General features: G+C 41.7%; 1 pseudogene; it reads left to right on the top strand.

Annotated features, from left to right (window-relative positions):
• The window catches only part of LOC110297487, a 38,177-nt pseudogene extending 13,207 nt beyond the window's left edge, over window positions 1–24,970 (top strand).
• The last annotated feature ends 345 nt before the right edge of the window (window positions 24,971–25,315 follow it).

The following is a 25,315-nucleotide window of genomic DNA, read 5'->3' as shown; positions in this document are numbered from 1 at the left end:
TCTCTCTCTCTCTCTCTCTCTCTCTCTCTCTCTGTTTTTTGAGACAGGGTTTCTCTCTGTAGCCCTTGCTGTCCTGGAACTTGTTCTGTAGACCAGGCTGGCCTTGATCCATCTGCCTCTACCTCTAGGGCACTGGGACTAGTGGTGTGCATCATCCGCCTGGCTCATCTTCATGTTTTCTTAATGTCATGCTTTGGTTTGGAAGCATCACACAATGTCCGCAGGTTATGGTAAAGACTTGTCAAACGGCCCAGCAGCATCCTTCCCTGATCTCTCCTACCCTTGCTTCATAGAACCTGCAGGCAGTCAAGCATGTTCATGTGGAGTTGTGTCCTTGGATGAGAAATAAAATGGGACTTCCAGGGTCCATCCTTAGACTACCCCCACTGCCTCATTTCGCCACAGGGTCTGAGCAAGTGAGGTTTTTTCCTCTACACCTTCTCTGAGTTCGTAGTGTGTTGATTTCGTATTTTTAAAAAATGAAATAAAGCAGAGCTTTGAGAGATTTGAAGAAATAAATATGATACAAGGAAATGGATAGTAAATAAAATTAATTAGCTTCAAGTAAGGACAGCAAAAGGGCTTGCTAAAGCCGGACTTTCCCCTCAATCATCTACAGAACCTTCTCCAGCATGGGGAAGCACCCATTTTCACACCCAAAGCCTAGCGTTATTTTACAAAGGCCCCTCTAAAAGGCCCCTCTCCATTTTGGAGAGATCACAGTTTCTTGAATTGCTGCAAAGAAAGTGTGGTTGTGCTCTGAAGGTCTAAAACTCTTGGGTTTCTGTGAACCGTGGGATTGAGATATTGATAAATAGCTCGCTGTTTGTTTGTTTTAAGTGAATGATTTAGATAACATTGCCCTCAGTACTACATGAAAAATGAACAGATGATATGAATGTCAAAGGCATAACTATCAGCTTTTATTTATTTACTTTTTCGATGAAAAGGCAAGAGGTTTATTTTTCAGGCACATCAGGGTCAACCCTTAATCAGTCTCTTGAGGCGAGTGACAAGAAGGTGACCCCTAATGTCTATTACAAGCAGTTTTTATACGTTTTAGGGGCAGCTTTTATTTTTTATTTTTGTTTTTTTTCTTTTATTAATTATTTTACTCATTTACACTTCAAATGATATCCCCCTTCCCGATTACCCCTTCACCAATTCCCCATCCCATTCTTCTGACTCTCCTCCCCTTTGCCTCTGTGAGGGTGCTCCTCACCCACTCCTGCCTCACCTCTCTATCATCCCCCTACGCTGGGGCATCAAGCCTCCCTCCCCTCCCATTGATGTCAGATAAGGCCATCCTCTGCTACATATGCAGATGGAGTCCTGGCTCCTTCCATGTGTTCTCTTTGGTTGGTGGTTTAGTCCCCGGGTGCTCTGGGTGGTCCAGTTAGTTGATATTGTTCTTCTTATGGGGCTTCAATCCCCTTTAGCTCCTTTAGTCCTTCCCCTAGCTCTTCATATCAGATTTTAAATAAGAAACATCAAGAACAGAGCACAAAGAAGGGCTTTATTTTTTTTTTAAAACAAGAAATTATTCCTAGCTACAAAAAAACCCACTTCCAGTGTGTGTGGGTAGAGATGACCACCACAACCGATCCTAAATTGCATCACTCAATACTGTGCAGTTGTGCCGTGGAAGTCTCGGGTCTGAGAAGAGCTTGCTATGTAAAAACCAAATCTGTTGCATGTCCCAAGCCACTTTATAGTGACTACTTCCACTTCCTATGACAAGCAAGAGATGTTTCCCTGGGAGCTAAGAGGGTGAAACACTGCTCCAAACCCTCAGAACTTCAAGAACCCAGAACCAGAAGCTCAGTCTCTTTCCAGAGAAGCTATGACCGCTAAGGTAATATCACTCTGTGCCTGTCACCTGTCACAGTGACCATGCCTGCTTTGGGTTAAAGACATGCTCAAATACGTGGATGCAGAATCCTTCCCCCTGTTGTCCTCTGGCTCCCTAGATCTGTTTTTCTCCTATAACCCCATTACTCCCTATTATTTAGTGCTGCAGGCAACAGAGCAGACTCCTTTGGGAACTCTTGAATGCTGCAGACAAAATGTCTCTTTCACAGCAAGAGATAGGACTTTCAGGGCCCGAGTTTGAGATGCACAGTGTGAAAATTCAAAAATGAAATGCTCATTGAATTTGGATCTTTTGAAAATATCTGTAGGTCCAGCTGTGGTTCAGGTTGTATTGAAAACAAACTTGAATATTTATACTGTGCAAGGATTTCCTCTTCTTTTGAAGGAACTTGAATCATTGTGACCCTGGTTCAGCTGTTCCTTCTCTTCTTTCCCACAGATATGTAAGCATAAGCATACGCAGCATGCACAAACAAGTATGCACACATCTGTACATGTATGAATGGGCACTTAGTATGTATGACTCACACATCAGTTATTTCACACAAGTCTTCTCAAATCAATAGGGTAAAGGAATCAATATCTGACTGTTGTATCCACTGTGGTATTTGTGGCTTCAGTTATTTAATTCTAACCCATAATGCCACTTGGTTAGTCATCTAATGTTTCTTTTTCTTTCTAAAGATAATTAATTGATTGTTATTTTATGTGTATGAATGTTTGCATGTGTGTGCTCCACATGTGTGCAGTTCCTGGGAAGGTCAGAAGAGGGTGTGAGACTCCCCTGGAAGTGGACTTACAGATAAGCCATCATGTGGATGCTGGAAACTGAATCTCCGCAAGAGCAGCCAGCATCCTTAACCATTGAGCCATCTCTCCAGCCTCCACTCTTCCCACCTCACCCAACCCTCACCAGCTTGATATTTCATTTCTAAACAATCCATTCTGGTGAGTCACTGTGCTGACAAGTTCAGGGTTAAGGCATCTTAAGGCTAAAGCATGAATCCACTATGGTAACCGAGCCACAAAGTTGAGGCTCAGTGGCCCAGAGCCCGTTTCTTCTCATGGTAGCATTCTTATTTCTCCCACATGTTTTACTAAGCTGTATACCATTCAGTTCTCTGAAGGTCTAATTTGTGTCCTATACCTACTCTTTAGGCAACCAGGACATATCAATTCTTGTCTTGAGTTCTGTGCTTCTTTCAAGAGAATTAGAGCGATAGAGCTGCATAGTCTGAACAAAATGTTTTGATAATTCAGAAACTGTTAGAATCTCTTGCCTTGTTTTGAACCAAAAATATTCTTATTTTGAGTGTTTACTTTCTGCCTCAAATTCTGTGCCCTGGATTATATCTTTATCTTTAGGAACAAGAGTGAGGGCCTCATTCTTTATCCCCCAGACTAGATGCTACAGGATTCTATACTAAGCACCTCTTGTGTCTGCTATAGAACCACAGGTCCGCCTGTCTCTCTCGATGTGGTCACAACAACCAGCTTCAGATTATGTAGCCTATTAGTTTCCTACCTCAGAGGCGCATGCGTTCCTTTCAGATGCTCTGCTGTGGTTCTTGCAGAAACCTGTGATCTCTCCTAGGAGATTTGATTAGCACACATTTATAGTCTTTCAAGATGTAATTTAATTAAACTTTAATCCTAACATTCGCTCTGAATTTGAGGTCAGTCTGGTCTACAGAGCTAGTTGCAGAACAACTAGGGCTACACAGAGAAACCCTGTATCATGAAAACAAAATAAACACACAAATTCCAGTCTTTTGAAGAGCATTTCAGAAAGCTGGAACTGGTCAAAACGCAGAGACCACCTGAGGGTGGGCTGTGCATTCCCAGTGACCACATCTAAAGACAACTCCTATACCGAAGGCTTAGAGAATACTGCAAAAGAGGTTACAGAAAGATAAGAGCCAGAAGAGTAGAAAATCTGGTTTGGAATCTTGTCTAAGGAAATAACAGGAGAGCTTCACCTTGTTCACCATATTTCAACAATATGGCTGCCTAAACAAGACCCGAATAAGTGCATCAACAGACAAGCTAATGTGGAAAGGGGGAAACCTCATGGGGCTCCACCTCTAGACAAAGAGCTACAAGCAGTTAAGAAATGCTAAAAGCTGGAGAATTATTCTTACCCAGAGATGAGGCCCTGACTGGTTATCCAGTACCAAGTGGGCAGCCCAGCCCCGAATTCATATACATACAAGCAATGCTAAACACACTCAGCAGAATATATTTATCTATTTATACATTTGTGCTTATATGTACATATATGTATGTAACAAAGAGAAAGGGACCATGAATTTGAAAAGGAGTGAGGTAGAGATGGAGAGTGAGAGGGGATGGGAGGGAGGAAAGGAAGTGGAGAAATAGTGTAACTATATTTTACTTTAAATTTTTAAAAATAAAAACAATGAATCCATGACAGAATTCAGGATGGTTACCTTTGAAAGGTAAAGCATTGGAGGGGCTTCAAAAAGATTAATGATATAGATACACTTATGAGAACAAAACAAAAAGTTACAGTCTTTTAAGACTGGATTTCTCACTCTAAGATGGAAAAGCATAGGACTAGGAAGAAGGCCACCAAGGTCCCCAGCTTCTCTGCAACTGCTTGGTATTCCTGTCTACACTCCAGGCTACCCATGTGATGTCACATATCATTCTATGGTTGTTGGTTCATTTTCTCCAAAAGAAAAAAAAAATAGGACTCGGGGACCACATCTGAGAGCTACCCAGGGGATCTTGGTTCCTATCAAAATCAAATCAGAACCTCTCCTTTGGAGGCAGAGCTGGCATGTTATTTCCTGACAGTGTTTGTCTTGTCCCGATTCAATCTCAGTAAATGAAATTCAAGTCGATGTTGGTTCAAGTCCTGAGAACTGAGAATAACCTGCCTTGTGTTTCTGAATAATAAACAACAATATTGTCAATTGAAAGGTGAAAGAAACCCCTGGGATGTTTATACACGTTCTGAATCAGATTGAGTTTTGTGGAAGTCAGGATAGAAAAATAAGGTCATTCATATTTCTCAAATCTTTGTTGTCCTGGCTTCTGCAGTTTATATAGCACACCATCTCTCCATCTCTTTAAAACAGTTCTATAGAATATCTGCCCTCACTATCTCCATGATATGATTAGAGAAATTCAGCCTCAAAAGATTAGGTAGTCTGATCAAGGATACATCTAGATATTTGGAGGCTAATGGTTTAAACCCAAGCATTCCCAAACCAACATTCACATTCCTATCCCTATGACACTACACCGCCTCTTCAGAGGTGTAGAGATAAAACAGGGTCATGCCCACCCCCATTGTGGTATACTTCCCCTGCCTGCCCTCCACCTCTCCTTGATTTGTGTTGCAGTTGCGCACTCTGACCAAATACAGATAGGGGAGGAAAAGGTTTATTTCATCTTACAGCGTGCAGTGAAAGGCAGTGACTCAAGGCAGGAACCAGAAGCAGAAACTGGGAGAACCGTGCTTACCAACTCATTCTCTGAGGCAATACAGCTTTCTTATACAGACCAGACATAACTACCTAGGCATTGTGTTGTTCCATATCAATCATCATTCAATGTCATAATCTCTCACAAACAGTCTGATCTGGGCAATCTCTCAAGTGAGACTCCCTCATATGACTTCTTTTGCTTCTGCTGGCTATAAAGTCTCAGCACCTCATACTCCCTCTCTGAATTGGACTTGTCATTAATGTGCTAAACACAATGACAACACATGGGTATTATAAGCAAATGAACATATATGTTCAGCATGTTTGGAATTATATTTCAACAATCACATTAAGCAATGGTCAGGGACATTTTTTTTTTCAGAGTGGGTAAGTGTGGTGGTTTGTATAAGAGCAGTCCCCATAGATTCACATATTTGAATGTTTGGCCGAATGCTTGGTGAAACTATCTAGGAAGGATTAGGTGATGTGGCCTTGTTGAAGGATGTGTCACTGGTGGTAGGTAGGCTTTGAGGTTTCAAAAGTCTGTATCAGTTGGGCTGCCTCTGCCTCCCATCTGTAGATCACAGTGTAAGCTCTCAGCTACTGCTCCAGCACTATGCCTGCCTGCCTACTGCCACACTCGCAGCCATGATGACCATGGACTTCTGAAACTGTAAGTAGCACCTAATTAAATGTTTCCTCTTATTAGTAACCTTGTTCATGGTGTCTCTTCACAGCAATAGAACAGGGACTTAAGATGGTAATCATGTGAGATAAAGAACAAAAAGATTTGGAAATAAAAAAAAAAAGGAGTCATGTTGGATAGAAGGCCAAATATTAGTGGGCTATTTGAGTAGTATGCTGAAGAGCACTGGACAGGGTGGTGAAAGAGGCCTTTATTTGTAGTACTTGCCAACTCTTATAGTATAATGTCCCCACCATTTCTACCACTTACACAGGGTTACTGAACAACGAATTGGGGAGTGGTATAAACAAATCAGTCCCTGCTAGTTTCCGCATATCCCTAAGCCTGTTCCTGTGAAAGAATGGAGAAAAGCAAAGGAGCAAGTCATCAGAAATGACAGCAATTGGGGACCAGATAGACTTTGGAACTTGAAAGGATTTTAGATAGCCCTTTAAAAGAAAAAAAAAATTAAGCTGGGCATGGTCGAACACACTTTTAGTCCCAGAACTCAGGAGTCAGAGGTAGGTGGATCCCTATGAGTTTAAGACCAGTCTGAACTACATAAAGAGGTCCAGGACAGCCAGGACTACATAGAGAGACCCTGTCTCAAAACCTACACACACAATTTTATTTTGAAAAGGTCTCTGTAAACTGGGAAGAGACTGTCACAAAGGCTGTGGGGGAGTTCCCCTGCCTTAGTGATGGGAAAGCGCTTTGGAAGATCTGAGGTCACAAGAATGGTAGTCTTTCTTCTGCCTTCCTTCTAGAGGTTTGGGGTAGAATAAAGGAAAAAAAGAAAACACTTGACGATTTTGCAGAAAAGGAAGGAGTATGACTTTTGCCAAATGAACATTGTCACCAAGGTAGTATAATGTCCTTTCAAGAACACTTATTTTCAGTAACAGCTGGGCAACTGCCAGGCTACTGACACTGCTGAAAGAGAAAGGCCATTGCCAGTCATTGTTTGTTAACTGAAGTGTTTCCAAGGGGCGCCAAGGTGACCTAGTCAATCCCAAGCTCAGAGCTGAAAGGATAACCTGAGAAGGGGACTGTCTCAAAGGCTGTGGGGGAGCTCCCCTGCCTCAGTAGCTTACTTCTTTACCTCAAGGTTTATGGACTCAGGGGATGTATTGTTTCGTTTTGAGTTTATTCCCAAATTGGAGTGGAGAGCTACAGCTCTAGGGAATGTCACTTTCCAAGTTAACTGACACTGTCTCCCCTTGACAGAGTTCCTGAGGGGAGGAACCATGTGCTATTCTTTCCCCACCTTCTGCACTTCCCAAAGAGGGTCTGCTAAGTGACAAGTTATCATAAGATGTCCACTCACTAGCAGGCAAAAGTCACTGAATACTAGTGGGCTGGACACTAGATTCATTGCCAGACTAAGAAACACACTCCAACACCATCATCAGATGAAGAAAGGGAGAATAAGTATGAGAGAGGGGGGTGCAAGAGAGATGACAGAGAGGACAGAGACAGAGAGATCCTTAAAGGATTTGATATGATTAACAGTTTCACATAAAGACAAGCAGTCAATAAACAGTCAAATATCTGGACAAAATAAATACTAAAGTATGAGTTTTTAAAAGGGTTATACCTGTGATGAAGGAAGCATAAACAGCTGCTCTGAAAAAAATTTAAATTGATTTATTTTATTTATGTCTATAGGTGCATTTTGCTTGGATATATATATATACACACACACAGGTATACATACATACACACATATGCACACACATATGCATGTACACATGTACACACACACACACACACACACCATATGTATTCAGTTCCCCAAAAGGAACATAGGGGCGTGTTAAATCCCATGGGACTCATATTACAGATGGTTATGAGCTGCCACATGGGTGCTATGAATCAAAGCCAGGTCTTCTGGAATAGCTAATTAATTCCTCCAGCCCTGCTCTGAATTTTTTACTGGATAATATAATCTTAGCTGTGCTTAATGGTGTGAAAACTCGTGTGAAAACTCAACAGCTAAAATTGTGTATTTGAGCAAGCCCAAATTAAGTCTGTGCTGACCACCTGGGTTCTATTTGCGCATTCTGGGCAATAGCTCTACAGGCAGAATCTTAGTTAGTACTCAATGTACCATCTTGTGCACATTTACTATGTAGCAGAAGCATGTGGGGGACAGGTATTAAGGATTCCTAGATCAAGTGTGTCTCTATGTGGGTCCACAAGGTAGCCATTGTTCTGATTCCTGATTCTGTCATTGGAAATATCCAATGATGCTTCAGGATCCTCAGACTGGTACCTCAATGTATGCTAGTAAGACGCACTTCAGAAATCTCCAAGATTGTCTTCCATGCCCTTTCCTTACCAGAAAAAAATATATATAACCCACTTATCAAGTCTTCAGAAGAGTGGAGATGAGCACCACTTTCATACTTAAAGGACACAGGATTCTGCTTAACTCACTAGTGTGGTTCTTAGAGCAAAGATAAAATGAGTCATAGCAGACAACAAACTACTACAAATCCAACTAAACAGTGGTAAGGTACAGAAGCTTACAGAACAGTAAATAGATTGGAGCAGAAAAGGAAACCCTCCTACCACATAATAATCAAAGCACAAAATGTACAGAGCAAAGAAAGAGAACAAAGAAAGACTATTGAAAGCTATGAGGGAAAAAGCCCAAGTAACACATAAGGCAGACCTCTTAGAATTACACCCAACTTCTCAACAGAGACACTAAAACCCAGAAGAGCCTGGGCAGGTGTCTTGCAGTCTCTAAAAGACCACAGATGTCATCTCAAACCACTATGAAAAAACAAATTTAAACAATATCTATCCACAAATCCATTCCTACAGAAAAATACTAGAAGGAACGCTCCAACCCAAGAAGGTTAACCACACCCAAAACAGTACAGGAAATAAATAATTCCACATCAGGAAAACCAAAAGAAGGCAAGAGTGTGTACACACTCGCACGCACATACACACATAAGGAAAGAAGGAAAAAAGAAAATCCAGAAGTTGAGGATAACAGATGAGTAGATCAACCAAATGTGCTACACATGCACAATAAAGTGTCATTGAGCCCCAAAGAAGAACAACATAGTGCCGTTTGCAGGAACTTGGCATGGAATTGGGATAGGATTTAGCCTTGAAGTGGGAAAGCGGTGAGGAGAGATAGATGATAACACCCACAGCATGTGAGGACCTTGAAGGGAGAGAGAGCACATTCATTTCAAAACCAGAGAGGAGGTTGCCTTAGGAGGCCGCCCTGAAGTGGAACTGTCTCTAAGTCCAGAGTGTTAGAAGAGAGAACCTCCAGGGATAACTTTCAAATCATGAAACAGAGGGAATATCTGACTTTTAGAAGTTTCAAGAGTTAATAGTGACTTTCAGATCACACAGTACATATCACACAATAAATTATATCTCTAGCTATGAATGTCATCTATAGAGGGTAGAGGGAACTACAAGATTCAGCCTGGCCATGTCTTCTGGATATCAGCTTGTCTTTCAGCTGTAAGGCTACGAAGCAGCAGGTTTTCATTTTTGAGAGACAGACAGAGGGTTTGTAATCTAACAATATGCCAATGTTTTAAAGGTATTTTTAAAATCAATTAAATTTTTCAAATGATACTAAGTGAGTACTACTTTTTACAAGATGAAGATGTGCCCACGTGTTCTGGGCTATTTTAAGATCTGAGTAAAGCCTAGCATGTGTATATAGGAAATGGCACCTGATATTTGACAATAGCTCTGTACTTCAAGGCAGAGAAGAAGCAGACTGGATGGAGTGGGAGAGAGCTGGGGTGGGGAGAGGCTGGGAGCAGGTGCTCTGCACAGAGAGTTGTCACAGCTCTGCAGTAGGAAGAAGACGTATGTATGTTCTTAGTGCTAACCCTTTTGATTCCTAATAGTAATAGGGCCTTGCTAATGCTTCACTGCTGCCCACTCATCTTCTTCCATTCACTTACAATGCTCTTGGTTGTGGCTCTTCAAAGTAGCCCAGGGACACAGAAATAGCTCATTTAGCACCATCTGTGTTCAAAGAGCAGATGTGGTTTCTTCATTTCAGATAAATCTCCTATCCTGGAAAAGCAGGCAGTAAGTCTAGAGGGTAAGCCAGTTTGTACAGACACAGTCGGGAATACGTACTGCCCCCCCCCCCACTCCCCACGGGAACTGTTCTCATGGGGATTTTGCATAATCCATTCAGCCTCTGACCACTCTGTCAGAAATGTAGACAGACATGTTTGTGCCTTTCAAATGTCAGAATGTATTAAATAGTAAATTCATGAGGTATAGCAGTCTCAGTGGTAGTAGTTTGTTAGATATTCTTGAACCATATATGGCATATCACATGGCAAATCTATCATCTATCTCTCTACCTATCTACCTATCTATCTACTTATTGATTTACCTATCATTTATCTATATCTATTCCTATACTCCTACCCTTACCCCTACCTCTACCCTTACCCATACCCATACCCATACCCATAAACATACCCATACCCCTACCCCTACCCATACCCATACCCATACCTACCTAATTATCTATTTATGCAAGTCACGGGGTGATTACAAAAATTAAAGAAGCAAGGAGTTTCAAAAGAGCCTAAAAAGCCAAAATCAAACTGGTGGGGATGCATGAGTCTCTGAAGTGATTAGATAATAGCCAAAACTGAGCCATACAGAAGATGCTATTGTTGCAGGCCACTATGGGCCACAGAATTGAGAGTAAAGCTGTAGAGTTGAACCTAGCCGAAGAAGGAAAATGGCCAGGACCAGGTCCAGGTAAAGGGATGGATGGACAACAACTTTAGATCAACAATGGTCACTAAATCAAGACAAAGCCCCAGGGACAGTTAGAAGTTCTCTACCTGTTGGTCTCCTACATATACTCAAGTGGTCATATGACAGGAAATCGCTGTCATCTCTCTACTAAATGTCCATCTCTTTATGAGGTCCACGTGAGGAAGTTATTGTTTATCCATGGTCTGTTATGCCCAACAAGGTCTAGGGCATGGTTTCACTGATACTGTTCTAATATACTCATCTGGCCTTACAACCTTAGTTCACCCCCAATAAATCTGTAAAATGGCACCATTCAACTTTCATTTATCAGCCTGAGCTGCATGCATGGTGTCAGATAGTTGGTTATTGTTCGCATATCCATCTGGATATGTGAACACAAGTTATCTTGTACCATCAAAATGGAGCCAAAAGCTACTTATAAAAATGGAGTTTCTCAAGACGAAGCTCAGTCTGAAAGCAAAGTCAAAAACATCACTGTTTTACATAATATAAAGTATCTCAGAGAGGACACAGTCTAATCTCAACACATTTGCTTTCCTCATTGTGTGTGTGTGTGTGTGTGTGTGTGTGTGTGTGTGTGTGTGCATTAGACCAGCTTACTCATCAGCATACACAACAAGCATCTGGCTTCTATATAATAGAGCTACTTGTCTGGGGACTTTACCATGTTAAAATACCAAGCACTCACTGACCCATGCTGGGAGTATGATGCTATCCACATAGTGTAATGGAGGGTCGTGCCTTGCAGGATGGTCATGCCAGATTGGTCATGAAACTGACAGTGTCAGGCCTGTGTTGCTCCTTAAAGTACCATAAATGCTTTTAGTATCATTTCTCCCATGCTATCTTGGATTTAACTAGGGCTCAGTTAACTCTGTCCATTTTTCATACTTTACTGGGAATCCCAGGGGACCCAGGGTTGGTGGACCTTGATCTAATGAGAAGAAGATGTCCTTATTCCTTAGGTTTTGTTTTTTCCCTCTAACTGAAGCATGAGGACAAAACAAACACTGCAACCAAAGGTAGATGAATGACCTCACCAGGGAAGAGCACTGGGTGCCTTAGTCCTTGCTCTGCTAGCCTGAACAACAGCATCATGATTAACACAGCAGCAACTGGCGAGGGGCCGGGCTTCTCTGCCTATTGGACAGTTTGACTAGGTGACTTATGGCTTTATATTTTTAAATTGGCCTCGCCAGCACCAGCTGATAAATCAACACACAAGCCATTAAATGGTTCATTATCCCAGTAATATGATTCATACCATGTGCCAAGAAACGCAGGAGATGCTAGAAAACTTAAAAATACCCCACTCGAAGCCACAGTGCCCATTCTTGTCACTGATAGGCTAGATGAGAAAGTGTTCTTGGTCCAGAGGTCAAAGAGAACACTCAGCAGGTGGCCAATTCCCTCTAGCAGCCCTTGGCCTCTTGATGGAGTGTGAAACCACATCCTTGCCAGGCAGGCTCCAGGCCTCATTGAACTCTTACTCCCATACTCACAGGGCCCATCTTGCTGGGTTTGAGAGTCTGGTGTAAAACGCATTGTAGAGCACACCATTAGCCAGCCGCACTTGAGTGTGAAACCATAAAGTTCAGGAGAGCATGAGGTCACTGTGCGGTAGCAGAAAGACACTGGTCCTGGTTTCCAACCCCATTTGGAATCAGTTAACATTTTTGTAAAGGTGTTTTGTTGAAAGGTGTGAAAGTGAAGGTCAGTGGAGCTGAGAAAATATTGAAACTAAGATAAGAATAGAGTGTTCCATAACTACAAAATTCATAATTCCTAAGGACATCATAAGTAGAATAAGCTCAATTTGACTCATAAGATACACTATTATGATGCAGCTGTCTATCTCTGCTGTAACACCAGGGGCTAGAACAAGGTTCACACATTTAAAGAACTTAATTATAGTTGCGTAAGCAGACAACTAACAAGGAAGCATCTAGTAGCTGGGAGATGACTCAGCGGTTAAAATCACCAGCTGCTCTTGCAGAGGGGTTCAGTTCCCAGCATGCAAATGGCTGTGGGTCTGTGACATCAATTCTAGGGGCATCAGTCCCCTTTTCTGGCCTCCATAGGCACCAGGCATGCATGTGATGCAGATACACATGCAGATAATTCACCCTTACACATAAAAACCTAAAACAAATATGTAACTATGTGAGGTAGCACCAGGTAATTGTAAGTGAATCAAAGACAGATAAACAGAGTCCACAGGTACAGATAACAGTTTCCTCTACTGTGTTATAAGAGAGGATTGCTCTCTCTTTCCCTCTCTATCTGCCCCTCATGTCAGTGATCACAAGCAAGGTCTTCATGCATGCTTAGCAAATAAGACTGAGGTCTAACCTCCACCCTAGAAAGACATTAAACAACAATAACAAAACAAACAAAAAACACTATCCAGCTAGCTGAGTGTATTGCCTCAGACCTGTAACCTCGGCACTTGAGTGACAGAGGCAAATCGTGAGTACCAGGCCACTCGGGATCATTTTGTGTCAACAACAACAAACAAACAAAACCAGAAGAACAACAAAAATTGTGCTAAATGTGACTCTGGAGCAGAGTATTTGTATAACATGTACAAGGCACTGGGTTTGTCCTGCAGAATCTCCAAACGTGAAAAAATAAATAAGACTACATAAGGGCTGGAGAGATGGCTGAGAGGTTAAGAGTGCATGATGTTCTCATAGAGGACCTGGATTTTGTGCCCAGCCTTCACCATCCAATATCTGCAACATCAGTTTGGACTTCTTTGGACACCAGGAATGTATGTGATATGTGTACATATAAAGAGGAAAAATATTCATACACAAAAATAAAAATAAATAAATCTAAAAAAAAAATTGAAAGATTATGTAGTCTTCAGAGAACATCATTACCCAAGAATTCTCACCACAATCTAGACAGCCATGTTTGGTAAACTCAGAAAGCCCGAGTTAGGTGTCAGTGAAGGATGGACAGCACAGCCTTCTTTCTGGAGGAACCCAGAAGGGAGCCAGCAGGGATGCCTGGAAAGTTGAGGTGCTTATGTCCCTGTAGCCAAAGCTCCAGGTTATGCTAAGAAGTCACACTGAACTCTTGGGCAGAATTCTGCTGTCCCTACTGGCTCAGATCCCTTCAGATCCCTGCCTACAAGCTTAGTAATGTACAACTTGGCTCACTGCACCCTCCATGGAGAGTTGACACGGTTGTGTTACCTGCATGTACTGCAACTGGAAAGAGCCTCTATTTAAAAAGCTGTGTACACTGTGGGGCAGGCACCTGCCATGCCTCTTGGTCATAGAGATCTGTACTGTAGATTGGTCAGTGCCTGATAACTGTTCTAGGTGGTTTTCTCAGGAAGACAAGACAAGTGCTGTTGCTCAGTCATGCAGAGGGGAGATCCCTTAGGTATCTTTTTAAATACCGTGATCCACACTAGCCTGACCTGACTGATATCCAGTAACCAAGGAAAACGGCGAATTTCATATCTTGCAACCAACTTGGGGAAAGGATAAATTTAAATTTCATACTAAAAGTATTATCTTTCACTATTTAAAACTATAATAAAAATGTAACCATAATGAAAACTGTAAAATATATACATATAACAAATCCTCTAAAATAAAACATTTAACACACCAGTGTGATGTGGTGTAATTCATTTTGATGCAGAATTCAGAATAAGGTATAAATTCTTTCATCTAATTTAATACTTCCTTTACCTCAGGAATAAAAAGAGTGCAAATCAAAAAAAAAAATCTATTAGTATAGTCACCACATTAACAAGTCAGGAAATTATATGCTTGTCTCAATAGAGGAAGAGAAAGTGTTCAATAACATTTAACTTACCCACATGAAACATGTATTAGAGACGAAAATGCCGGATACAAAAGGCTTTCATAAAGATACTTTATTCAGTGGGCTGGAGAGACATCACAGCACTTCAGAGCATTGACTGCTCTTGCAGAGGACTATGGTTCAATTCCTAGCAACAACAGGTTGCTTCACAGAATATCTGTAACTAGGGGTCCCCTAGAATATCAGTCCCTAGAATGGGACCTGATGCCATTTCCTGGCCTCCACAGGCACCAGATATATACATTGTGCACAGATGTACACGGAGACAAAACACCTATACACAAAAAGAAAAATAAATATTTTATAAAGATATTTCACTTAAATTATACAGTCATTCTCGGTGATGGGCCTCTAAGAGATATTTGCAGCTCTTCATAAAATCTTCACAAAATCATGTTCAACATGGAGCTGTTGTACCTCATCTTTTCTTACTTCATATTTTATTCCCCACATTTGCCCTGTGGTAACTTCTAATCAGACTGTAAAGTAGTCATAAACTCACAGATGGAAGGACCATATTTGTTCTACATCAAAAATAGGTACCAAAATGTTGGTATACAAAAAAACTAAACTGAGGAAGGGACCATTTTGAGGGACAGGGGAAAATTGCCTTCTGAAGATCTTCTGAAAAATGGGCAGGTGCATGCATGCGTGCGTGTATTTGTGTGTGTGTGTCTGTGTGTCTGTGTGTGTGTGCATGTGCGTGCACTCGATCGTTTCCTTCCTATTAATAACTCCCTGAGAGCTATGCTAGTAGAGGAAAGTGCAGGTCCTTCAGGGTAAGTTTCTACCTTGGCATGATTTGTTCCTTGGACTGGAGATGTCTTTGGGTGTGGATAGGAAGGGTGGGGTGCTGTTCAATGTGCTGAAGCTTAGGGTTATCAGTCTCTCCATCCATTAGAATTACTGTACCCTATCATGTGTGGGTCACAGAGTTTATGGATCTGTAGGGGCGCACACCTATAATCTCAACACCCAAGGACTTGAGGCAGGAGGCTAGAGAATTCCACACTAGCCTGGTGCTCCATCCAAATGAAAGCCTTTTCTCATTTCTATTTTACTTGTCTTTGTCTTTGTCTACCACCTCTGCTTTGCTTCACCATGACAAGAAGCAAAGACGTCAAGAGCTTTTGATCATTGTTGAAAAGCTTTGCCCTTTCCCCTAATCACTGACCTTCCCTCAGCCTAGTGTTCTGTGAAAATCATAGTTAAGGCCAGCATTGTATTAATAATTAATGGTCTTTTTTTCCTTTTGGCTCCCTTCTCCACAAACTCTGGCATTTAACACTGAAACAGGCTGAATAATGCCCTTTGGCCCTATTTTGAACTGCAGATATCTTAGACTGCAATTTCTTTTTTTCTTGTACTGTTCAGCTATTAGAACAGTAATAGCAGTCCTAACCTTGTCATCCTCTCAAACCTCTTACAGGAAGTGGCACCAGTGAAGGGACTTGAGTCTCTGCCAGTGACATCTTTGTTATTTTCCAAGCTGGGCCCCATATCGGCCCTTGTTGCTTATTTTACACATCACTGGTAATGAGGTTTCACCAACACATGGGAAAGTTTAATTTGTCAGAGGGCAACAAACCATGACCGAGAAGATATGAGTGGAACCTTGTCCTCCCTGGATGTGACAATACTGGCATTTTCATTGAGGATAGGGCATATCCCTCTTTTTTCTTCCTCAAAATTTATACCAGGCTCTCATCACTTATCATTCTCACAAATCTGCATTATTCCAAAACAAACCCAGAGATGATTAAATAAAGTAGTCTATGTCCATCTGACACTCACTCTTCAGAGCACTGTATCAATATTAAATGGGATTAAGCATATATGTATTAGTAAGAAGAAACCATACCCAATGTATAGCAATATGAAAAAGGACAATTTGGTGATATGCATAAATGACCTCATAAGAACATGATGCCTATCATCAGCCTGTTAATGGAGGTACAGGGCCATCTGTAGAACTATAATGAAACTGTAACTAGTAAGGAACTGTGATGAAATGCCTCTTTTTGTTGTACACTAAGCATGTGTGTAGTGACATAGAGGGATAGTCTTTCAACATTCATTCCACTGTCCATATATGCCCACAGTCCTTTAGCTCCTGGGCTCTTGGTAGGATCATGTGATACAAGTGTGTGATGGTTTGTATATGTTCAGCACAGGGAGTGGCACTATTAAAAGGTGTGGCCCTGTTGGAGTAGGTGTGTTGCTGTGGGCATGAACTTTAAGACCCTCATTCTAGCTGCCTGAAAGCCAGTATTCTCTTAGGAGCCTTGAGATGAAGATATAGAACTCTTAGCTCTGCCTGCACCATGCCTGCCTGGATGCTGCCATGTTCCTGCCTTGAGGATAATGGACTGAACCTCTGAACCTGTAAGCTGGCCCCAATTAAATGTTGACATTTATGAGACCCGCCTTAGTCATAATGTCTGTTCACAGCAGTAAAACCCTAAGACAAAGTATAAGCCCATGACAGTTGCTGAGTATATTGATAAGGTCAGTGGAAGTTTCTGACTAGGCTGGTGCTATCAGAATGACTCTGGGTTTATACAAAAGTTATCCCAGAGGGGTCATCTTACTAAGTTTGAACTGATAATATGACTAGAGTCAGACGAACTACTAAAAGGATGAAATAAACCCTATTTGTCTCAATTTTAGGACCAGGTCTGATTTCATAAAGAAAGCCACAAGTCCTAGGAACTAGGTCATAAGTCACTAGCTCCAGGAACAGACCACAAATCCCAGGAACTAGATCATAGGTCAGCAGCTCCAGGAACAGACCATAAATTCCAAAATAAGGTCATAAAATCCCTCCTCAAGAATAGCCTGGAAATGACCACAAGATTGGGAAAATATCTTATCTCAGGATTGGTCATCTGTGTTGGGCAGCCCTACTGTAGTTAAACATTCATTAATATAAGATGCAGACCACTAACTACCTGGCACAAGCCTATCAGAACCCGACCCTTGTGACTTCCCTAGCACCCACCAATGAAATTTTACATTACCTAACTTGCTTTCTAAAAATAGAAGAACTAACATAGTAGCCAATCAAAGTTATACTAATGACAACCACTTTTGTCCCTGCCAATCACATTAAAGGTTACCTAATCCATTCAGAGAGCTCCCCAGGTTCCCTACCAGAAGGCCTATGTGCCTTTGTCTGAGGTGGCCGTTTGGAAGAATGATTGACCCCTGCATGCTGGTTGTTTCTGCAGAATAAACACTCTTTTTGTCTTCGCATACTATCTGAGTCTGGGGTCTTCCTTCAGCAGTTTTTCAGCCCTTGTACTACTAGGGTCTGAAGTGATCACAAATTCAACCTCCACCTGGAGTCCAGAGTAAGTTCAAGCCCAGGCTAAGCTTTTTTTTTTTCCAAATTAAAAAATAAAGGTATAGAAGGGGAAGCAGAAATATAGACTACAGTAGAAATCGCTGGTAGAGTGATTCAGTACCACCATGAATCAGTGTCGACTTAGCTTTCTGTTCCCAGTAGAAGTTTCCAAGAGTAGAGAAAAAAAAAGCTTTCAGCAAAATCTTGCTGGCATATGCAATAGTGTCTGGGTTTGGTGGCTGATTATGGGACAGATCCCTGGGTGGGGCAGACTCTGGATGGTCCATCCTTTTGTCTTAGCTCCAAACTTTGTCTCTGTAACTCCTTCCATGGGTATTTTGTTCCCTATTGTAAGGAGGAATAAAGTATCCACACTTTGGTCTTCCTTCTTCTTGATTTTCTTGTGTTTTGCAAATTGTATCTTGGCAAATACAGAAGTGGATGCTCACAGTCATCTATAGGATGGAACACAGGGCCCCCAATGGAGGAGCTAGAGAAAGTACCCAAGGAGCTGAAGGGGCCTACAACCCTACAAGCGGAACAACAATATGAACTAACCAGTACTCCCAGAGCTTGTGTCTCTAGCTGCATATGTAGCAGAAGATGGCCTACTTGGCCATCATTGGGAAGAGAGGCCCCTTGGTCTTGCAAACTTTATATGCCCCAGTATAGGGGAATGCCAGGGCCAAGAAGTGGGAGTGGGTGGGTAGAAGAGCTGGGCGGGGGGAGGGTATAGGGAACTTTCGGGATAGCATTTGAAATGTAAATGAAAAAAATATCTAATAAAAAAAGGGGGGAAGAGCTGAGGCCTAAGGAGCCCTCAAGACCACTGAAAGTTGGGTGGAGGAGTGAGTTCTAGTAAGTCTACATTATATAGTTAGACTCTGTCTTCCAAATAAAGCAAAACAGCAATGACCTAATGATACAATGATACCATGATACCATGATACAATGATACAAAGATAATAACTGTATCTGTCCAGGGCTCAGATGATAGAGCCAGTCAATGCCAACTCTCCAGTCTGCCCTGGCTGACATTTCTGCCACTGGCTGTGACATGATTCTGATTTTTTTTTTCCTAGAACAAGGGAAAACTCCTCCAGGAAGCCTTTCCCCAAGAACTTACCCAGAGCAACAAGGTCTAGCCATCTCAGTGGGGACACAAAGGTAATATACTATATTTGCATTGAGTTCAGAACACAGACCTCAGTCTGTCTGTCTGTCTGTCTGTCTGTCTGTCTGTCTCTCTCTCTCTCTCTCTCTCCTAGTGTTTGAAAGTACCAAAGGCCAGCCAGTCATTTCCTTGGATTCACACAAAGTTGATATAATCAACTCTAAAAGCTACTGATGAAGGGCCAGAAAGATGACTCAACTGTTAAACTGCTCTTCTAGAAGACCTGAGTTCCTGGGATCAAGTACCTACACAGTGACACAGTGATCTGCAATTTCAGTTCCAGAAGGATCTGGTATCCTCTCCTGGTCTTCATAAGCAAGCCAACACTCATGCACAGAAACTAAACTGTTTAAAAGCTCATGACTCTCCAAGAATTCCCAGGGCAGATAGGAGTGAGGAGTGGGACAAACAAGGAGTTTAGTTCCTGTATTTATACATCTTCTTTTGTAGAGTTTGCAGAACGGTCCTTCAGAATTACAATTCTGTAGCTCACAGGAGTCCCTGAAGGACTTCCAGTTCAGATTTCCAGAAATCCCAGCTCCAACTCTTCTAAAATGGTCCCCAAAGGAAGCCTTTCCTAGTAGACATGTTTTTGGAACACCGAATTTAAAAGGAGTTTAAAATATCTTTTTACATAAATATTTTCTCTTCTAAAAGTATGTTTTGGAATGGAAGTGTTTTGAAGGAAAGAGCAGGGAGTCAATCTCTGTGACTGTTGCTTTTGACATTTGGCTTACAGGTGTTTAGGACTGACCTCCCTGTTAAGGGCCACCAGAAACGAGGAACACTTAGGGATCTCAGCCCATTTTATTTACAGCACTGTACCGTTCTTACATGGGCCTTTAGAGCAGTTTCACATTAGAAATAGTTGGGGTCCTGACAGGGCTAAATGCTTTCAAAGACATTCTTTGAGATTTACATTCTCTCTCTCTCTCTCTCTCTCTCTCTCTCTCTCTCTCTCTCTCTCTCTGATGGACTTCCCCTCCAGTTATAAATGAAAACAAACCATTCCTTTCTTGAGGCCAATGATCTTGTCAGAGCAAGGAGATAAGTCACTAACAGACATTTTGAATTTTCTATGAGTTCCTACCTTGGCTTCCCTGGATGACATACTATAATATGTAAGCTAAAATGAACTCTCCTCCTCAAGTTTGTTCTTGGTCAGTATTTCATCACAGCAACAGTAAAACACATTTTTAACAGGCTGTCGCCAGCGTTAAGACAAACCCTGCATCTACCAGCTAACATTAGTGAGGGATCCCTCTCCGTGTTTTTCAAAGTCTCTGTAGTGCATCCTAGGTATGTTCTAGGTACCTAGGAGTAATTTTGCCAGATGCAGCCATGGGCAGCAGCCCACATAGCACCAACTGTCCTCTAAAAGTTAGATGTTCATAAAGGCATCCCTTGACAGGCTACCCTCCTTTGCAAGTCCATGTTCTTCTTTGGCTGTGTTGTACAGATACTAAGGCCTTCACTGAAGGTCAGTAAAGGAGACTGCTTCAGATCCAGCTAAAGACTATTAAAAGGTTGTATAAGGTTGAATTTTGGATGTCTGATAGATCTCTCCTCATACCTATGGGAGGCAGAAAATAGATACATTGTTACGATATGGGTGGGGGGGGGAGTTGCAGATTAATTAGCAACTTTGCTTTAGAAAGACTCAAAGTGACACTTTAAAGCAAATTATACTAAAAACTTACAGCCTATGATTCCTAATTGAAATAAGCCTAAAACAGACCTACCTGCAAGGTGTATTCCTTGGAGTGTCTTACTATCATAACAAAACTCAAGTTGGTGCTTAGCATACTTTAAAAAAAAAAAAAAAGACTCTCGCTTAGATAAAAGCTCAACATTTGTTCTCCTGGGCAGACAACTTTCACCATCAGCTCATGTTTGTAAAAATGATAAAGTCAAATATAAAATGATGAGGAAAATATTACTGGTAAATCAAATGTCACCAGTAGCAAAGAAGGTTGTGTGCCTTCTGCTTAGAGTCTCCAGTTATCACTTATCTGCTGCGGGGGCTGAGAAATGTGGGAGTCTTGATGCTACCAGAGTGAGATGGACCCCTCTGCCCTAAATTACTCACCAGATCAAAACAGGACAAGGAGAAAACCACATGACTACAATGATCCCCAAGCACCTGACACCTGTCAATCATTGTCCCTTTAACTCAGCCAAGCACTGAGTTAATTTGCCAGAAACACAGGATGTAGGAAGCACAGGCAACCCACTCCAAGCTCGCGACATATGCAGTCTGACAGCTACATCCCATCAATCATTTAACGTCAGATTTCTTCCCCAAATCTCCACAGACAGAAGCTCAAAGGTCTTAAGAGAAACGTTGTTCCTAACCAAGCATGGAAATTTTAACACTGCCCCAGCCCAGTAAGACAATAGTGAAGAGGCTGCAGAATGTTAAACAAGAGGCTTTTTAAAGGTAACTAGGGAGAGACTTCAGCATCCTTTTAATTTTCTGTGTGGTGATTTTCATGTTTCAGGATACTTCCCAAATATAAATAAGAAAAGCACTAGCCCAAGGTGGATTTTGTTGGTGTGTATGATGGCCAGTTACATCAGAGTGATGTAGCTATATCAGGACAGCCTCCTTTCCTCCCTCCTCACTCCATCTCTCTTTTTCAAGCACACTTTACTAAGTAGAGCTCTGTGTTACAAGAAAATATGTCCCCTCTTCATTTTCCTTCCCCAACATGGCACAGCGACATTAAAGTACCAACCTTTGCTATTCAACCACAGTTAAAAAAAAAAATAATAACAAAAGCTCTTTTACCAGCAAAAGCCTGGCAGCATCTGCTGTGTGGTGGCTGGGTCATGGCTCATTTCTAAGCCAACCACAGGGATTGGGTAATGAGGTATGATAATAGGCTGGTCTCCCTACAAAGCTCCAACTTCCTGGGAACCTTGGCAAACAAGGTCATGTGACTCAGATATAAAAAGCAGGCTCCACACCTCCAACCCCAAGGCCCTTGATTGATGTTTATCTAAGACCTGCATCAGGTATTTGGCCTCAACTATATCTTTGTAGTCTTATAATTTCCCCCTCTTTGTTACAGTGTCCATCTGCTCTTTTCACTGTTTCCTTTTTCCATTAAAATACTTAGCACCTGGCCTTGGGCAAAACAGACCTGTCACCCCAGCTACTCAAGGCCTCAAATGAGAGTGAGTTCAAGGCCAACTTGGGCAACTTACTGAGACCCTGTGAAAAAATATAAGTGAAAGGTGTAAGAACATAGCTCAGTGGGAGAGGAGCACTTGCTTAGCATGTGTGTGGAGCCTTAGGTTTAATCTTCAGTGGGCAAGGATTGGCATACTGGTTGTACTTTTGGGGAGGAATGTGTCTTTCCTTGAATTTTTGACCTGGTCTGACATGGCTAGCTTTTCCCTCCTATCTGGTTGTGGTTCTAATTATTTTTATTCCATCCCATCAAAAGTGGTTCCTTGTTGGTCAATGTGTCTTGTAACATTTTTCTTGGCAGGTTGTGTGGTTTGAATGAGAAAGGTCCCCCAGAGACTGTGTTTGAAGACTGGGTCCCCAGTTGCTGGCAGTTTGAGAAGAGCATGGAACCTTTAGGAGCTAAAGCCTTGCTGTAGAAAGTATGTCCCTCGGGTCAGGCTTTGGGGGCTTATAGCTTTACACCACTTCCTGTTCTATAGCTGTTTCCTGTGTGTGGATGAAAATGGAATCAGTCATTTTCCTGCTCCAGACACCTGCTGTCATGTCTCCCATGCCATGATGGACTGTCTCTCAGGAACCCTAAGCCAATATAAACCCTTACTTCTTTAAGTTGCTTTTTTGTCAGGGTATTTTAATCATGGAAACAGAAGGGTAACTAATACACTGGAGAATATGATGTACTGGATAAAAGGAAGATGTGTAAGAAAACATTGAATAAGGCAACCTACAGTCCTATGCTAACACCTTTATCTCTTGGTGAACCCATAGTTCTGGGCTCTGACTGTCACTAATATGCAAGTAGCTTTCTTGATACTTAGCATTACACACTGTTAAAGCTTCTGAAGCCATGCCCCTGATATTTGGATCATGTGTTTTGTGAACATGCACTGCTAAGATGGAACCCCAGAGCCCATGTCTGGTGGGCAAGTACTTTCGTGTGTAGTCACCACACTTAGAATGTTCTTTTCCTAAGATTTATTATTTTTACTTGATGTGTATGAATGTTTTGTTTGCGGGCATCTACAGATACCATGTGCATGCCTGGTTCCCCCACAAGATCAGAAGAGAGCACCAGGTTCCCTGGAACTGGAGTTACAGATGGTTGTGATCCTGAATGTGGATACTGGGAATTGAACCCAGGTCCTCTAGAAGAACAGTCAGTGCTCTTAACCACTGAGCTGTTTCCCCAGCTCCTAGAAAGCATCATTTACATCCTCATACTGCTTTCTCATCACTTTTTCTGTACTCAATTAATTCCCTTTTCTTTTCAACAAACTAAACAACAACTTAAAATTTTCAACGTGAGCTCCTTGGTGCTGCCATATTTAGCTCTTATCTTATCCCCTTATTTCCTGAAGTACAATTGATTAACTGTTGCCTCTGAAGATTGATTTCAGAACTGCAGACATAATCTAGTACTGTATAAATACCTTCCCCTAAAATGAGAAAATGTAGTTAGTCAGCAGTCACTGAATTTAGTTATCTATTGTCTTTCTTAATTCTCACAAACTACTTCAGTGTTCCATCAATCGCCAACTCAACTATTCTAACCAGTGTCCGGGACTCTGAGACCTGTTATGTCATTTAATTGCATGATATTATTATACTCAAGATGACAACATAAAAACAGCAGTAACAAGCAACTACGGATGACAAATGTGGCAGACTGAGAAAGGGCAGTGCAGCACTGAGGCACCTTGCAACTTTAAAGAGGTGCCCTTCAATTTCGGACAAGGGAGACATGTGTTTAATGATAAGCCTGCCTTCTTGTTAAGCTCCACAGTTGAAACCCATTTTTATATAAAAATCCCCCAGTTCTTAGAATTCACAAAGCTAAGTTTGAGCTATCTGAGACTTCGAACTCAAGGGAAAAAAATGTCCCTACTATTGAAATTTGAAAGTTCTCTTTAGAGCTTGTTGTCTCTGCGGTCTTCTGACTTCTAATTTCCAGGACTTGCATTCTGCCGTGTCTTCTGAAGAAGGGAAGCTCTCCATAGGAGGGCTCAACTTCAACTCTGAGGAGTAGGCACTTGAAGACCACTTGAGCCACTTTGGGTCTGTCTCTGAGGTGGTTGTTGTCAAGAACTGGGAACTCAAAGATCCCAGGGTTTTGGCTTCAACACCTTCACAACCCCAGAGCATGCCTTGGATGCAATGAGAGTCATGAATGAAGAGTCCCTGGATGGGCACCAAATCCGTGTCAACCATGTAGACAAGTCTGCCGGGGGAACCAGAGGGAGTGCCTTTGGGGCCCATGGGCATGGTCATGACTACTCTAGAGGTGGTGGAGACCAGGGATATGGACGTGGAAGATATGACAGTCAGCCTGGAGGATGTGGCTATGGTATGGGCAGTGTAGAGACTACAGTGGCAGCAGGATGGGTGTGACTGCTACTCAGGAGGAAATGACAGAGACAGTTACGACAACCGAGAAGAAGCATGCACACACAATGTAGATACACAAGGAATAACACTTCTGATCCAGAATCACCCCTGCAAATTGCTTTATAAAGATGTTTGGAGCTGCACTAAAATGTGTTTTAGTACATCAAGTTCTATTTTTGAATTGAGCTCCCAAGGTAGTTTGTTAAAGGAATTTTAGAAAGTTCCATGTGTCCTTTAAACATTTTTTCCCCTTTAAAGACAAATTTTAAGACATTTGTTACAGTCCCATTATTTTTCCTTTTATCAGAATTTTTGTTGAGGCATTCAAGATTATAGTTTCTGACTAAGAGAAAAAAAGGGGCCAGGCTAAATCAGTTTTTAAAATTAATGTGTGTTTAGGGACAAACAATGTTTATCAGGGCCAGGGAGTGATTTCTGAATATAGCTATGAACAATCTGAGTCAAGAGCGTGATTACTTAGAGATTTTTTTTTAATTAAAGATTACCATCATGATTATGTAAAAGAGCTTTTTTAGATATTTTCTTTATTGAGCTCCCAAGG

Source organism: Mus caroli, chromosome 7 (genome assembly GCF_900094665.2).
Source record: "Mus caroli chromosome 7, CAROLI_EIJ_v1.1, whole genome shotgun sequence".
Classification (NCBI taxonomy): Eukaryota; Metazoa; Chordata; class Mammalia; order Rodentia; family Muridae; genus Mus; species Mus caroli.
Note: the sequence above shows the minus strand (reverse complement) of the source record. Positions and strands in the feature narration are given on the sequence as shown.